We start from the raw sequence: 12,737 nt of genomic DNA on the forward strand, positions 1-12,737 counted from the left end.
TGTTTTTTGTTTATTTGTTTGTTTATTTGTTTGTTTGTTTTTGTTTTTGTTTTTGTTTTTTGCTTGCATATTTTTTCTTTCTCATTTTTTCTTTTGGATTTGATTTTTCTTGTACAGCATGACAAATGTGAAAACATATATAGAAGAATTGCAAAAATTTTACATAAATTGGATTACTTGCTGCCTAAGGAAGGGAATGGCAGAAAGGGAGGGAGAAAAAATTGGAACACAAAGTTTTCTAAGAATGAATGCTGAAAATTATCTTTGCATGTATTTTGAAAACAAAAAGGTATTATTTTTTAAAAAGTTAGAATTGGGAAGTAGAAGTTAATGATTCTATGATACATCAAAATCAATAAAATGAATTCAAAAATTGAAAAACTTAAGAAAATGTAAAATATCTTATGGAAAAATAATGGACTTAGAAAATAGATCCAGGAAATACTTCAGAATCATTGGACTACAAGATAGCCATAACCAAAAGGAGGACATGGCCAGCATCTTTCAATAAATTATTAAGAAACACTGCCCTGACATCTTGTCTTGTGCAAGTTTGTTTGGGATTTTCCTGAAACATTTGGAGGTTTCTCTACTGGAGATTGTCTATTGCCTGGAGCTATATGCCCATGGAAGTTCTCAGACCTGGAATCTTTCAATTCCCCTGGCTATGCTGAGGTTAGTGAGAATTCCTAGTGTTGGTGTTTACCCACTTTATAATATTGGGGTTTAGGATTTCCTATTAGTTTGCTGAGGTAGGGCTTGCTGTTTGCTTGATAGGTAGCTTCCTGTCCTGGGATGCATTTCATTATTTTTTTTTTAATTGAGTGAGATAGCAAGAAATCTTGCTGATCTTCCATTTCTTGGGCTAATATAATATTTAATCTCATTTTTCTGCTTTTACTGTTATAGTATTTGTTTTGGAGCACTATTTCATTGTTGTTGGAGGTAAATATAGGAGAGGTAAGATGATTTATTTTTTATTTTTGACTCCTAGTAGAAATTCTCTCTATAGAAAAAATAATATTTTGAGGAATATGTTAAATACGCACTAAAATCTAGGTAAATTGTATCTATAATATTCATGTGGCCTACTTGGAAACCCTTGCACTCATCATGAATACAAGAAAGTATAGTTTGACATGACCTGAAATTCATTAACTCATACTGACTTTTAAAAAATAGCTTTTCATTTTTCCAAATACATGTGAAGATGGATTTCAACATTTATTTTCATAAAATTTTGTGTTTCAAATTTCTCTGTAACCCTCCCCTATCTGACGCCTCTCTAAGACACCAAGCAATCAGATATAGATTGAATGTATGCAATCTTTTAAAATTTATTTCAATATTTATCCTGTTGTGCAAGAAAAATCAAATCAAAAGGGGAAAAGCCACAAGAAAGAAAGAAATAGAACAAAACAAACAACAACTGAAGGCGAAAATGCTGGGCTTTGATCCACATTTAGTCTATTGATGGCAATTTCCATCCCATGTCTATTGGAATTGACTTGAATCACCTCATTGTTGAAAAGATCCATGATAATCATAGTTGATCTTTACATAATCTTGTCACTGTGTACAAATTTCTCTTGGTTTTGCTCAATTCACTCGGATTAGTTCATGTAGGTCTCTCCAGGCTTTTCTGATAAAACAATAATATTCCATTACATTTATATATCTTAAACTATTTAGTCATTCCCCAACTGATGGTCATCTACTCAGTTTCCATTCCTTGCTACTACAAAAAAGGACTGCTACAAACATTTTTACACATGTGGGTCCTTTTGCCTTTTTTATTATTTCTCTGGGATACAAACACAGTAGAAATGTTGTTCAATCAAAGAGCATACACAGTTTCATAGACCTTTGGGAATAGTTCTAAATTGTTCCCCAGAACAGCAGTTTAAAACTATGCTCAAAATGTTATCAAACTGTGCGTACCCTTTGATCCAGCAGTGATTTTAATAGGTTTATATCCCAAAGAGATCCTAAAGGAGGGAAAGGGACCCATATGTGTAAAAATGTTTGTGGCAGTCCTCTTTGGAGCGGCTAGAAACTGGAAACTGAGTGGATGCCCATCAGTTAGAGAATGGCTGAAGAAATTATAGCATATGAATGCTATGTAATACTATATAGTTCTTACAGAACTATAAGAAACAACCAGTAGGATGATTTCAGAAATGCTTGGAGAAGCCTGCATGAACTGATACTAAGTGAAATGAGAAGAACCAGTGTAAATAGGACAAGGATCAGAACCAGGAGACCACTATACATGGCAACAACAAGACTATATGACAATCAATTCTGATAGATGTGACTCTCTTCCACAATGAGTGGATCCAAACCAATTCCACTTGTGCAGTGATAAAGACAACCATCTACACCTAGAGAGACAACCATATAGCAATCTCACTCTCTCTGTTGTTATTTGCTTGCATTTTGTTTTCTTAGTTTTTTTTTCCTTCCTTCTTGATTGGCTTTTTCTTGTGCAGCAAGGTAACTGTATAAATATGTTGGAATTTAACACATATTTCAGCATATTTAACATCTATTGGAGTACCTGCCAATGAGGGTGGGGTAAGGTGAAGGTGGGGAAAATTTGGAACAAAAGGTTTTGCAAGGGTCAATGTTGGAAATAATTACCCGTGTATATGCTCTGTAAAGAAATACATAAATAAAATATAAATTGTTCTCCAGAATGGTTCAATCTTTTCACAATTCCATCAACAATACACTGGTGTCCCAATTTTCCCACATTCCCTCAAACATTTATCATTATCTTTTCCCATCATCTTTGTCTATCTGAGATGTGTGAAATAGTAACTAAGAGTTGTTTTAATTTGTGTTTCTCTAATTAATAATGATTTTCAGGATTTCTTCATAAGTCATATTGACTTTTTGTGATCACATCATTCTTACTGTGGGTCTTAAGTCTCCATTTTTTGTTTGTTGATATTGTTTTGTCCTTGTTAGTACAAAGAATATTCTCTGTGGTAGAGAAAATAGAAAAGTAAAGATTGAGCAACTAATATTGTCTTGGTTATTAATTAAATAACCACATAGCATTGACACTCAGACACACCTGCCTGAACAGTTAGTAAAATAAGTGGTTTAAATTGACCATAGAACAATAGCCTAAAGCTAGTGTTATCTACAATCTCAGAAAGAGCAAATTTATGATCCAGAGCCTGAATTGTTAAACATCCTATTGTTAACTTCCCAAGGAAATGAGCAAAATTAGTGCAATCAGTGCACAGTAGTAATGCTTGTCCTTAGCTATGAAAAAGCTATGAAAAAGAATTTAGGCAGGACATAGAACATAGGCTTACACAGGCTTTATAGTTTTAAATAGTTGTACAAAACAAAACTCATTCAAGACTGAGGCGAGGACTTCAGGATTGGCAACTAGAAAAGTAACATTTTCAGTACTAGAGCTAGCTCAAACCAGCTCTCAAGAGTGGATTGTTGTATTTGTGGTATAATTACTTACACGTCAGAAACTGGCAAATTCTATTAATGAAGACTGGCTTTAATGTTTTACTAATTGTCTAGACTTAAGAATATAATAGGGGGTGGAGGCAAGATGGCAGAGAAGGCACATGCGACTTTCTAAGCTCCTCTCATACCCTCATGACCAATTATTAAATTTCAGCCTAAAAAATAGCGCTTGACTGGTAAAATTCATGAAGATTAGAAGTACAAAAACCAGCAGAAGATAATCTGGAAGATCACCAGAAAAGGTTTGTCCTGCGTGGCAGAAATAGACCAGCGCAAACAGGGATAGAACTAGAGACTAGCATATTGAGCAGACCAAGCAGGATGGCCTCTGTGGTTAGAAAATTTACAGAGATGATTGCCATAGGCTGACTGCTATGCTTTGGTTGCAAAGCAGTAGACCAGCAGAGAAAGTAAAGCCAAAGGTAGAGGGTACTCTCAGAAACCTCAGAACCTAACAAGATCTAGCTATATCCACCCAAAACCAGAAGTAACTCAGCACAGACTAAGCACAGCTGTGCAGCTACATTCTGCAGCACAGGCGGGGCAGTCACAAATCTGCATGGCAGGGGGGCACAGCTCTAATCTGCACAGTGAGGGGCTTGGCCTGGGGCAATAGAACTTCCACAGTGTTACTGTGGTTCCCTGGGCAGAGACATTTCTGGTCCATGGGGGGTGCTAATACCCACAGGAGGCTTTGGCTTGGGGAAGTGACACTTTCCCTACTCAGCCTCTAGCCCCAGGGCAGTCACTAATCCACACAGAGGGTTCTTCACTGGGCATTTCCACAGCTCACCTGTGCTACCTAGGGCAGAGTCATTTCCTGTGGGGAACTCTTTCCCAGAGCACTCCTGCACCTTGCCAATCTTTGCAGCCTGTTTGCAGGAGAGCTACTGTCCATATATCTATTTTTTAAAATCTATTATCTATTTTAAAAAATAATGAGTAAAAAAAATCAAATGGACAATCCATGGCTTCTATACAGAAAGAGAGCAAGTTTTCAATACCGAGGAGACTAATAGCACACAGTATCAAGAGAACTCCCCAAAACGGGAGGTAATCTGGCCCCAGTCACACAAATCTCTCCTAGAAAAAACTATTAAAAATCTTAAAAGAGAGCTAGAAGAAAAATGGGGATAGGAAAGAGAAATTATGCAAGAGAGTAACAACTTCCTGAAATGTGAATTGGAAAAGGTAAAGGACTCGCAGGAAGGGCAGGGAAACTGAATTTGTGAATTGGAAAAGGTAAAGAACTCTCAGGAAAGTAGGATTTGTGAATTGGAAAAAGAAAATAACTCACTAAAAAGAAAAAAAAAAGTGAAATGGAAAAAAATTCCATGTAGCAAAACAACTCATTTAAAAAATCAATCGGACATATACATAAAGAAGTTAAGAAAATAATGAAGAAAATAACTCATTAAAAATCAGAACTGAACAAATAGAAATGAATAATTCATTGAGACATCAAGAATCAATCAAGCAAAACCAAAACAATGAAAAATTAGAAACAAACAAAAAAAAAAAAACATTAAATACCTACTTGGAAAAACAACATACCTGGAAAATAGATCTAGGAGAGATAATCTGAGGATTATTGGACTTCCTAAAAATTATGATGAAAAAAAGAACCTGGATAGTATTTTACAGGAAATCATCAAAGAGGACTGTCCAGATGCAATAGAATCAGAAGGTAAAATAGGAACTGAAAGAATTCATCGAACACCTTTTGAAAAAGACCATAAAATGAAAACTCCAAGGAATATTGTGGCCAAATTTCAGAACTATCAGACTAAGAAAAAACTATTACAAGCAGCCAAAAAAAATTCAAATACCGAGGTGTCACAATAAGAATCACTCTAGATCTGGTTGCCTTCATATTAAAGGATCAAAGGACCTGGAATCTGATATTTCAAAAGGCAAAAGAACTTGAAATGCAGCAAAGAATAAACTACTCAGCTAAGCTGAGTGCTTTTTTTCCATGGAAGAAGAGGGATATTTAATGAAACAGATGAATAACATTTGTTTGTAAGGAAAAAAAAAACAGATCTAAACAAAAATTTTGGTCTCCAATCATAAGACTCAAGAGAAGCAGAAAAAGGTAAAAGGAAATCTTGAGAATTGTATTTCTGTTGTGGATATACATAAAAACTACATGCATAATTTGATTTTACTGATATAACATAAAAAGGGAAGTAGAAATGGAAAAGGGAGAGTGTCAGACAAAGGGAAAAAGGGAGATAAAAAGAGGGAAACTACATCTCACAAAGAGGCAAAGGAAACCTAGCATATTTGAGAGAATTGAAAGAGGGGGAGGAACATTGTGTGAATCTTACTCTCATCAGAGTTGGCTCAAAGAGAAAATAATTGACATATTTATTTTACAGAGAATCTTCTCTCACCTCATTAAAAAGTGGAAGAGGAAAAGGGAAAAGGAAAAGAGTAATAAGGGAAGGGTGAAAGAAAGGGGAAGGGATTCAAAGAAGGGAGGGAGGGATCCTAAAGAGGGAGATCTGCATGATGCAAGTGGGGCCCATAAGTTTAATACTGGGAAACAGGGTAAGGGGGGAGAAAGAAAAAGAAAAGCATAATCTGGGAATAATAAGATGGCAGGAAATACAGAACTAATAATTTTAACCATAAATGTGAATGCGATGGGATGAACTGTCCCATAAAGTAGAGGAAGATAGCAGACTGGATCAAAAGTTAGAACCCTACAATATGTTGTTTATAGGAATCACATTTAATGCAGGGAGATATATACAGAGTAAAGGTAAAAGGCTGGAGCAGAACCTATTATGCTTCAGGTGAAGTAAAAAAAAAAAAAAAAGCAAGGGTAGCCAGGCTTATCTCACATCAAGCAAAAGCAAAAATTGATCCCATTAAAAGACATAAGTAAGGAAACTATAGCTTGATGAAGGGTAGCATAGGCAATGAAGCAATATCATTATGAAATATATATGCAACAAGTGGTATAGCATCTAACTTCCTGAAGGGGAAGTTAAGAGTGTTACAAGAAGAAATAGACAGCAAACCTATAATAGTGGGAGATCTCAACCTTGCAATCTCAGAATTAGATAAATCAAACCACAAAACAAATAAGAAAGAAATTAAAAAAGGTAAATAGCATATTAGAATAATTAGATATGGGGGGTGGAGCCAAGATGGCAGAGAAGATACATGCCACTGTGTAAGCTCCTTTCTTCCCTCACAACCAACTAGATTTAATCAGCCTCAGAAATAGCGTTGGACTGATAGAATCCACAAGGACTGGAAGCACAACTTACCAGCTGAAGAGAATCTGGAGTTTCAGCAGGAAAGGTCAGCTCCCAGGGGAGGAAGAAGATTGGCCAGCGCAGATGGTGGGGTAGTGGCACACTGCGCCAGTCGCGCTGGGGAGGGCTCTGGGATCAGAGAATCCACCGAGATAAAAGAATCTGGCACAGGCTGTTAGCTCTTCTCTGCTTATAAAACAGCAGTTCAGAGGAGAAATATAAGCCACTTTAAAATTTAAAACTAGATTGGATCTTCCTGGATCCCAGGGGTGACTCAGCAGATCATGGCACCAGGGGTGTGGCCGACATAGGCAATCCAGGCTTTTACCTCAGGGTAGTTAAGAGATTGAAGAGTGGGCGGGGCGGTAACTCATAGTGCCTGGCTCGGCTGGCTGGAGGCTGTGGAACAGAAGTCCCAGAGAAGCGGAACCTTTGAACTAGGGACCGCGGTTACTGGCAGACACTTCCAGTTTGAGCGCAGAGGCTTTTCAAGTCACCTGCTGCAGACATCCACGCCCCACCGGGATGCATAGGCTAGGCTTTGAGTTGCCTTTACTGTTCAGTCTCAACCTCAGGGAAGCTGCTAAAACACAGTGCCCTCAGGGCACAGCAGTGCTGATCACCTCTGAGGCACTTCCAGGGAGGGGGTGGGGAACTCTCTCCCAGAGCTCTCTCTTAGCTCAGGTGCAGGGGCCCACCATTCTCCAATTGATGGACATCCATTCATCTTCCAGTTTCTAGCCACTACGAAAAGAGCTGCCACAAACATTTTGGCACATACAGGTCCCTTTCCACTCTTTAGTATTTCTTTGGTATATAAGCCCAATAGCAGCAATGCTAGATCAAAGGGTATGCACAGTTTGATAAGTTTTTGGGCATAGTTCCAAATTGCTCTCCAGAATGGCCGGGTTCTTTCACAGCTCCACCAACAATGTATTAATGTCCCAATTTTCCCACATCCCCTCCAACATTCATCATTATTTGTTCCTGTCATCATAACCAATCTGACAGGTGTGTAGTGGTATCTCAGAGTTGTCTTAATTTGCATTTCTCTGATCAGTAGTGATTTGGAACACTCTTTCATATGAGTGGACATAATTTCAATTTCATCATCTGAGAATTGTCTGTTCATATCCTTTGACCATTTATAAATTGGAGAATGGTTTTATTTCTTATAAATTAGGTCAGTTCTCTATATATTTTGGAAATGAGTCCTTTATCAGAACCTTTAACTGTAAAAAAATATTTTCCCAATTTGTTACTTCCCTTCTAATCTTGTTTGCATTAGTATTATTTGTACAGAAACTTTTTTAGTTTGATGTAATCAAAATCTCCTATTTTGTGATCAATAATGATCTCTAGTTCTCCTCTAGTCATAAATTCCTTCCTCCTTCACAGGTCTGAGAGGTAGACTATTCTCTGTTCCTCTAATCCATTTATGATCTCATTCTTTATGCCTAAATCATGAACCCATTTTGATCTTATCTTGGTATATGGTGTTAAGTGTGGATCCATATCTAATTTCTGCCATACTAATTTCCAGTTTTCCCAACAGTTTTTTCCAAATAATTAATTTTTATCCCTAATGTTGGTATCTTTCGGTTTGTCAAAGACTAGATTGCTATAGATGTACCCTTTTTTTGTCCTTTGTATTTAATCTGTTCCACTGATCTACTGGTCTATTTCTTTGCCAATACCAAATGGTTTTGGTGACTGTTGCTTTATAATATAACTTTAGATCAGGCACACCTAGACCACCTTCATCTGACTTTTTTTTTCATTAGTTCCCTTGTAATTCTCAACCTTTTATTCTTCCATATGAATTTTGTTGTTATTTTTTCTAGGTCATTAAAATAGTTTCTTGGGAGTTTGATTGGTATAGCACTAAATAAATAGATTAGTTTGGGGAGTATTGTCATCTTTATTATATTCGCTCGGCCTATCCAAGAGCACTGAATGTCTTTCCAATTATTTAAATCTGACTTTATTTTTGTGGCAAGTGTTTCATAATTTTTCTCATATAATTCCTGACTGTTCTTTGGTAGATGGATTCCCAAATATTTTATACTCTCAACATTTGTTTGGAATGGAATTTCTCTTTGTATCTCTTGCTGTTGCATTTTGTTGGTGATATATAAAAATGCTGAGGATTTATGTGGATAATCCACATTTTTAGCAAAGTTGCAGGATACAAAATAAACCCACTTAAGTTATCAGCATTCTTATATATCACTAACAAAATCCAACAGTTAGAGACACAAAGAGAAATACCATTTAAAGTAACTACTGATAGTACAAAATATTTAGAAATCTATCTACCAAGGAAAATCAGGAACTATATGAGGAAAACTACAAACACTTTCCACACAAATAAAGTAAGATCTAACCAATTGGAAAAATATTAAATAATCTTGAATAGGGCAAGTAAATATAATAAAGATGACAATACTATGTAATATATTTAGTGTTATACCAATCAGACTGCCAAAAAAAAAAACTATTTTAGTGACCTAGAAAAAAATAACAACAAGGTTCATATGGAAAAACAAAATGTCAAGAATTTCAAGGGAATTAATGAAAAAAAAAATCAAATGACAGTGGCCTAGCTGTACCAGATCTAACATTATATTATCAAGCAGAGATTATCAAAACTATTTGTTATTGACAAGATATAAACTAGTTGATCAGTGAAACAGGTTAGGCTCAAAGGACAAAACAGTCAATAAATTTAATAATCCAGTATTTGACAAATCCAAAGACCCCAGCTTTTGGGATAAGAGCTCACTGTTTGACAAAAATTGCTGGGGAAATTGGAAATTAATATGGCAGAAACTAGGTATTCGCCCACACTTAACACCATGCACAAATATAAGGTCAAAATTGGTTCATGACTTAGGCCTAAAGAATGAGATTATAAATAAATTAGAAAAACATAGGATAGTTTACCTCTCAGACCTGTAGAGGAGGAAGGAAGTCATGACCACAGAAGAACTAGAGATCATTATTGATCACAAAAGAGAAAATTTTGATTATATCAAATTGAAAAGTTTTTGTACAAACAAAACTAATGCAGGCATGATTAGAAGGGAAACAATAAATTGGGAAAACATTTTTATAGTCAAATGTTCTGATAAAGAACTCATTTCCAAAATATATAGAGAATTGACTCTAAATTATAAGAAATCATGCTGTTCTCCAATTGATAAATGGTCAAAGGATATGAACAGACAATTCTCGGATGAAGAAATTGAAACTATTTCTAGCCATATGAAAAGATGGTCCAAGTCATTATTAATCAGAGAAATGAAAATTAATACAACTCTGAGATACCACTACACCTGTCAGATTGGCTAGAATGAAAGGGAAAGGTAATGTAGAATGGTGGAGGGGTTATGGGAAAACTAGTACACTGAAACATTGGTGGTGGAATTGTGCATGCACCCAGCCCTTCTGGAGAGCAATTTGGAACTATGCTCAAAAAGTTATCAATACTCTTTGATCCAGCACTGTTACTACTGGGCTTATATCCCAAAGAGATTTTAGAGAAGGGAAATGTACCTGTATGTGCAAGAATGTTTGTGGCAAGTCTCTTTGTAGTGGCCAAAAAGTGGAAATTGAGTAGATGCCCATCAATTGGAGAATGGTTGAATAAATTGTGGTATTTGAATATAATGAAATATATTAGCTATATTCCATTAGGTGGATGTGGCCCTCTTCCACAATGAGATGATCCAAATCAGTTACAATAGAGCAATAATGAATTGAACCAGATACAAATGAACCAGCTACATAAAATTGAACCAGCTACACAAAAATCAATAATAAAAAAGAAAAAAAAAAGAAAATGATAGAGAAAGTGTATAATACAAACTAAACTTAAATATGTGTGCACTTTTTGAAAAATACAATCAATTGTTAAATATTCATCATCAATCTCATTAATCATCAACTCACTCAAGAGCTGTCTTTTTTTTTTTTTTTTTTTTTTATTCTAGCTTTTTATTTACAAGATATATACATGGGTAATTTTTCAGCATTGACCCTTGCAAAACCTTCTGTTCCAACTTTTTCCCTCCTTTCTCCCAACCCCTCCCTAGATGATGGCAGGTAGACCCATACATGTCAAATGTGTTAAAGTATATGTTACATACCATATATATATATATATATATATATATATATATATATATATGCACACACACATACACATATAGTTATTTTGCTGCACAAGAAAAATCAGACTTAGACATAAGGTAAAAATAACCTGACAAGGAAATCAAAAATGCAAGCAGACAAAAACAGGGAGTGGAAATGCCATATTGTGGTTCTTTCGCTGGGTGTAGCTGGTTCTCTTCATTATTGAACAAATGGAACTGATTTGGTTCATCTCATTTTTGGAGAGTCATGTCCATCAGAATTGATCATCACACAGTATTTTTGTTGAAGTATATAATGATCTCCTGGTCCTGCTTATTTCACTCAGCATCAGTTTATGTAACTCTCTCCAAGCCTTTCTGAAATCATCCTGCTGGTCATTTCTTACAGAACAATAATATTCCATAACATTCATATTCCACACTCCAACTGATGAACATCCATTCACTTTCCAGTTTCTAGTAACTACAAAAAGGGCTCCCAGAAATATTTTTGCACATACACGTCCCTTTCCCTTCCCCAGTAGTAACACTGCTGGATCAAAGAGTATGTACAGTTTGATAACTTTTTGAGCATAGTTCCAGATTGCTCTCCAGAATGGTTTGATTCATTCACAATGTCCCAATTTTACCACATCCCCTCCAACATTCAGCATTATCTTTTCTTGTCATCCTAGCCATTCTGACAGGTGTACAATGGTATCTCAGAGTTATCTTAATTTTCATTTATCTGATTAATAATGATTTGGATCATCTTTTCATATGGCTAGAAAAAGTTTCTATTTCTTCATCCCAAATTTATCTGTTTATATCCTTTGACCATTTATCTATTGGAGAATGACTTGATTTGTTATAAAGTAGAGTCAATTCTCTACATATTTTGAAAATGAAGGCTTTATTAGAATCTTTCAATATAAATTTTTTCCAGTTTATTGCTTCCATTCTAATCTTGTCTGCATAGTTTTGTTTGTAAGCTTTTTCGTTTGTTATAATCAAATTTTTCTACTTTGTGATCAATAATGGTCTCTAGCTCTTCTTTAATCACAAATTCTTTTATCCTCCACAGGTCTGAGAGGTAAAATATCTTATGTTCTTTTAATTCATTTATAATGTCATTCTTTATGCCTAGATCATGAACCCATTTTGACCTTATCTTGGTATACAGTGTTAAGTATGGGTCAGTGCCTAATTTCTGCCATACTAATTTCCAATTTTGCAAAAGGCTAAGTCTAAGATGAGAGATAAATCTTACTTAGCCTCTTCAATCAATCTTATAAGAAGGAGCAAATCTTGGCCTTTGCACAAATCCAAAATTATCCAAAATTAAATATATAAATATGAGAAAACAGAAGAAAACTCCTACTACATCGGAATAATGTCATGGATTTAAAAACAAATATTTCCAACATAATCCCAGAGGAAATAAATATACTTGGCATAATTTTAGGTAGAATCTTGAAAAAATGTTTGTCTTACATTTGCAACTAATCCAAGAGTGGCTGGAAGAAATGGAAAGTGACCTAAATAAGAGATTAAAAAATTAAATTAGACCAATTTGAAATAGAATAAACAGCTTAGAGCAAAAACTGAACTATCTAAGCTGAGTAGCTGTCATCTTTAAAAATGGTACAGAACAATGCAAACTCAATGCCTCCTTGAGGCAAGAAAACATATTAGGACAAATTAGGAAGATTGAAAAATTAGAGGAAAGCATTAGACATTTACTATCAGAAACAATTGACTTAGACAATAGGACAAGGAGAAGTAATATAAGAACCACAGTAATTTCTGACAATCATGAACAAACAAAAACTAT

This window comes from Sminthopsis crassicaudata, chromosome 1 (assembly GCF_048593235.1).
Source record: "Sminthopsis crassicaudata isolate SCR6 chromosome 1, ASM4859323v1, whole genome shotgun sequence".
NCBI lineage: Eukaryota > Metazoa > Chordata > Mammalia > Dasyuromorphia > Dasyuridae > Sminthopsis > Sminthopsis crassicaudata.